Below are 5,767 nucleotides of genomic sequence, written 5' to 3' on the forward strand. Positions count from 1 at the left end.
ACACACTCCCCTAGGCCTAAGTCTCCCTTCCTGACAAAGGGAAAAACCTTCAGGGCACTTTGCTCAGGGCGCCCAAAGAATGTTAGGACAACTTCGTTTTCGGGGACAAGGAGTCAAGGCCCTGAGAGGCCAGGGTACCTAAGAGAAGCTGAAGGAACAGGAAGACACGCAAGGCGGGACCAAATTTTTCACTAACCAGCAAGGAGGGCTGCGGGGCAGGTGAGGGAGGGCTTTGAAGAAACTGTTTTCTGGTAACCGCAGCCCCTCAGCCCCTCACCTGCTCCTTGGCTACCTGTGCCCAGTCTCCCAGCGTGAGGTCATGAGGCCAATTACTCTACGGAGAGTCCCCCTCCTCTCTGCCCAGGCTACGGTCACCATGGGAATACAGGGCCTGCAAAGTGGTCCGAGGGCTATTGTGATGCTCCAGGATGGGAGCCTCTGATTGGCCGGTAGGGCGTGGGAAGGGCGGGGCCAACAGAAAGGGGTGGGGCTGAGAGGCCTGGAGCTGCCAGGTAGGTCTCGGCCATGGCTGGGAGAGGAGCTGAGAGTCTAAGGCGCAGTAAAAATCTCATTGCTGGGACCTGGCAAAGATGGAGCCGTAAGTCCCTTTTGGCCACTTATTAGAGACACCTCAGGTGAGAAATAGCCTCCTGCTGGTCACTCCTGGATTTCCCCCATACTCCCTAAAGAAACTTTCTGTGTAAAACCCGTGAAACAGCCAGAAACAGAGCCCAAAAGACAACCATTGTTATTATTATTATTATTAATAACCATTATTATTAATCTTTCAGCCTTCCCCAAAAGGACCAACAGCTATTTGCCAGGGTCACTGTACATTGAGGAAAGAAAAATAATCATACTTTTCAGGGATTACTGGACACTGATTCCTGGAGACCTTCCATTCAGGAAGTAGAGGCTTATGGAACACAGGCGATCAATGAAGGTTTAGCTCAAGTCCCTCTCACAGTGGATCCCCAGTGCTACCCTGTTGTTATTTGCCCAGTTCCAGAATTGAAATAGACATACTCAGCAACTGACAGAATCCTGTATAGGTTCCCTGATCTATGGAACAAGGACTGCTATGGTGGGAACAGCCAAGTGGAAACCACTAGAACTGCTTCTATCTTAGGAACACCAAAAGCAATACTGCATTCCTGAGGGATTGCAGAGATTAATGCCACCAACTAGGACTTGAAGGACTTGGGAGTGGTGATTCCCACCACACATCCATTCAACTCACCTGTTTTGAGTGTGCAAAAGACAGGTGGATCTTGGAGAATGACAGTGAACCTGGTTGTTCATTTTTACTAGAGGGAGAAATGGCCAGAGGTACTATATCTGCTGATTCATGGCCATGGCCAATGTTTGGTTGAATGTTCAAGGGTTTAGAAGGAACACAATTGGAAGTTGATGACAGTGAAGTTTAGGGAAGAGATATGTGGATAAACTTTTCTGAATAGGAAAAAAAATGTATATATATATATATATATCCTATGTGAATCCTCACCAAAGGATGACCTCAGCAGAAAAGAATTTTAATAATCAAATGGATAGGATGATCCATTCCGTAGTCACCATTCAGCCTCTTTCCCTAGCCACCCCTGTCACCCCAATGGGCTCATGAACAAAGTGGACATGATGGTAAGGATGGAGGTTATGCATGAGCTCAGCAACATAGACTTCCACTCATCAAGGCCAACTGTTGGCTAGGCCAACTCTAGCCACTGTTGAGTGCCCAACTTGCCAGTAGCACAGACCAACACTGACTCCCCTGTATGGCACCGTTCCCCAGGCTGATTATGTTGGACAGCTTCCATCATGGAAGGAACAACACCTCGATCTTACTGGAATAGACACAGTCTGGATATGGACACTCCATCCTGAAGGGGGTTCTGGCTATTCCACTGTGGCAGCCAAAAGATGGCCATGAATTCTTTGGAATGTCTCCCATAGTGAAGTGAGCTACCTCTCCTACCCTAAAATCTGGGCAGGCTGTTTAACTGCTTCAAGCAAAAGAATACAGAGGAAGTGATGCTGGACCAATTTGGGGCTCAGGATTTTAGAAGCTTCCATCTTGCCTATCAGAACACTCAACCTTGGGATTTTCAGTTGCCAGGAAAGAATTCTTACTACCCTTCTGGAGAGACCATGTTGAGAGGCCTTGAAACTGCATATAGAACTCACTGAGCCCAGGCTCTGGCCATCTCCACCAAAGTACCAGGCATGTGAATGAAGCCAACATGGGCCCTACAGACCACCCCAGCCACAAGCTGAATACTGAGTAACCCCAATACATACTCATGGAGCAAGAGAAGGGGCCACCTGAGCCCTGCCTGCAGACCTGACCCATGATATTGTGGCTGTTGTTTTAAGCTACTGAGCTTTGGGACACTTTGTCATACCACCATGAATAACCAAAGCAAACATGCTCTGTGTTCAGGGCTGGCAGCAGAGTTGGAGCAGGGGCTGCATTTTCCCTGGTGCTGGGCTGGCAGACAGATCTGAGAAACTCAGCTCATGGGCAGAGGGCCAGCTAGCGGGTTGAAGCCATGGCCAGGAGAGAGACAGCCATAGAAGAGGAATTTCATCCTCGTTCATGGCTGGAGACACAGATGAAAAAGGTCTGTCCCCTGAAAAAGCTCACATAAAAATAGCTAACATTGATTACCACCCACCATCTAGCATAAGCTCTCTAAATCTTCCTCTAAACTCTGTGATGTGGGTAGCATGGTGAACAGATGGGGAGAACAAGGCCCCGAAACATGAATTACCCAAGGATACAGATACTAGTTGAACCAGAATTCAAACCCTACAGCCTGGCTCCAGAGCGCCCCCTCTCGCCCTCCATCTTCACCAGCTTTGGCTGGAGATGAGGCATGGAAAGGGAAGGTTTGGTTGGGATAGGAAGGATTCAGGTGGATTGACATAGAATGCAGGAAGGGATGTTCCCAGGCGGAAAGACTGGCTGGCGAAGATGGAAGAATCTAGTAAGGGAAGGAGTTCCCATCATGGCTCAGTGGAAACAAATCTGACTAGCATCCATGAGGATGCAGGTTCAATCCCTGGCCTTGTTCAGTGGGTTAAGGATCCAGCATTGCCATGAGCTGTGGTGTAGATCGCAGATGTGGCTGGGATCTGGTGTTGCTATGGCTGTGGTATAAGCCAGCAGCTACATCTCCAATTCAAGCCCTAGCCTGGGAACCTCCTTATGCCGTGGATGCAGCCACAAACAAACAAACAAACAAACAAAAGAATCTAGCAAGTGAAGGGTTGGCCTGAAATAGGAAGAGACAGGAAAAGGGCAACCAATTTGAGATCAGACTGAAAACAGAGTGTGGGGGCCCAGGAGGAAGGAAGGGCTAAGTGGCCAGCAGATAGAAGGGGGAAGAGAGACAAGGCCCTGACTCAGCATCAGGCATAGGGAGCTGGCATTCCATGGATTCAGCTTGGCCTCACACCCTCTGGGCACCCAGACTCCTCAGATGGTGACTCCTCTCCCTGCCTGCTGGCCTCTTGGCATAAAGAATCCAAAGTTAATAGGGGACAGTCATGGCTTCACATCTGCAGATGAAGTCATCCTCCTCTGGAACCAGAACCTCTAGGCTCTCAGGGCCTAAGACTGAGATAGAAAATCTAAATCCTCAAGTGGGCCACCCAGAGTGAGATCACCACTCTTCCTTTTATCCCTTGGTACTCTCCATGTTGGGAGGTAACACAGCCTCGTATAACAGGAGTGACTAAGAAGGATGGCACCTCAGCCTTGTAGGATTACTCTCTTAGCTGGTGCCTCAACCACCCCATCCAAAGGCCATTCCAACAACCTAAATGTCCATCTACAGATGAGTGGATAAAGAAGATGTGGTACATATATACAATGGAATATTACTCAGCCACAAAAAAAGAATGAACTAATGGTGCTTTATCTGCAGCATTATGGATGGACCTAGAGATTATCATACTCAGTGAATAAAAAAGAGAAAGACAAGTACCATATGATACCACTTATATGTGGAATCTAAAATGGGACACAGGAGTTCCCGTCGTGGCGCAGTGGTTAACGAATCTGACTAGGAACCATGAGGTTGCGGGTTCGGTCCCTGCCCTTGCTCAGTGGGTTAACGATCTGGTGTTGCTGTGAGCTGTGGTGTAGGTTGCAGACGCGGCTCGGATCTCGCATTGCTGTGGCTCTGGCGTAGGCCAGCGGCTACAGCTCCGATTCGACCCCTAGCCTGGGAACCTCCATATGCCGCGGGAGCGGCCCAAAGAAATAGCAAAAAAAAAAAAAAAAAAGACAAATAAATAAATAAATAAATAAAAATAAATAAATAAAATGGGACACAAATGAACATATCTACAAAATAGAATCAGACTCACAGACATAGAGAACAGATTTGTGTTTGCCAAGGAGGAGAGGGAATTGGGGAAGAATGGATTGAGAGGTTAAGATTAACAGATGAAAACTATTGTATATAGAATAGGTAAACAACAAGGTCCTCCTACATAGTGCAGGGAACTATATTCAATATTCTGTGGTAAACTATAATGGAGAAGAATATATGTATGTATACCTTAATCACAAGGTCAATATATACATTATATACAAATAATATGCAAAAATTAACTCAACATGGATCATAAACCTAAATGTAAAATCTAAAATTATAAAACTGATATGGCATGGGTTAATTTCAGCTGATCAGACTTAAATGACCTTGGAGTTCCCATTGTGGCTCAGCGGGTGAAGAACTGAACTAGTATCCATGAGGATGCAGTTTGATGCCTGGCCTTGCTCACTGGGTTAAGGATCCAGCATTGCTGCAAGCTGCAGTGTAGGTCACAGATATGGGTCGAATCCCACATTGCTGTGGCAGTGGTGTAGGCTGGCAGCTGCAGCTCCAATTCAACCCCTAGCCCAGCAACTTCCATGTGCTGCAGGTGCAGCCCTAAAAAGAAAAAAATGAAATAAAAGTGCATGCTGACTTCAAGCTTTGACCCTTGGCCGATGCTGTGGAATCTATTAGCTAAAGATAAATAATGATCTATACCACAGGTCATGAATTGTTTCAAAGCAGGACCACCAGCCTGTCAACACTGTTCAGTAATCCCTGAGTTTATTATTTGTACCTAGTCTTAATGGGCTCTGGAAGATATTAAAGGTTAAGACTGGTCACACGGCAAGAATGTGCCTGTGACCAGCTCATTGCAAGACCACCATGAGCAGACTTTGGGTTTCCTGCTGAGAGGCTTCTCACACATAGTGTGTAAGTGATTTGAGACCTGAAATCAAAGTGCATCCTCAGAGTTCCCATAGTGGCTCAGTGGTTAATGAATCTGACTAGGAACCATGAAGTTGCAGGTACGATCCCTGGCTTTGCTCAGTGGGTTAAGGATCTGGCATTGCCATGAGCTGTGGTGTAGGTCACAGACACAGCTCAGATCCTGCATTACTGTGGCTGTAGTGTAGGCCATCAGCTACAGCTCAAATTCAGCCCCTAGCCTGGGAACCTCCATATACCGCGGGTGCGGCCCTCGAACAAAAAAAAAAAAAAGACAAAAAAAGACACAACTTTTGCTCTTCAAAAGACACTGCTACAAAAATGAAGAGGAGTTCCCGTCGTGGCGAAGTGGTTAACGAATCCGACTAGGAACCATGAGGTTGCGGGTTCGGTCCCTGCCCTTGCTCAATGGGTTAAGGATCCAACATTGCTGTGGGCTGTGGTGTAGGTTGCAGATGTGGCTCGGATCCCACGTTGCTGTGGCTCTGGTG

General features: G+C 47.2%; 1 long non-coding RNA gene across 1 annotated transcript; it reads left to right on the top strand.

Annotated features, from left to right (window-relative positions):
• The first annotated feature begins 476 nt into the window (after positions 1 to 476).
• On the top strand, positions 477 to 2,674 carry LOC146396823 (uncharacterized). The gene is made up of 2 exons (XR_014827955.1): positions 477 to 635; positions 792 to 2,674. It is a non-coding gene; the product is annotated as an uncharacterized LOC146396823 (long non-coding RNA).
• Positions 2,675 to 5,767: the final 3,093 nt, after the last annotated feature.

This window comes from Sus scrofa, chromosome 14 (genome assembly GCF_054392235.1).
Source record: "Sus scrofa isolate SSC_HxYL_T2T_F1_AM1 chromosome 14, Sscrofa_HxYL_maternal_Yorkshire_Landrace_v2.0, whole genome shotgun sequence".
Taxonomy (NCBI): Eukaryota; Metazoa; Chordata; class Mammalia; order Artiodactyla; family Suidae; genus Sus; species Sus scrofa.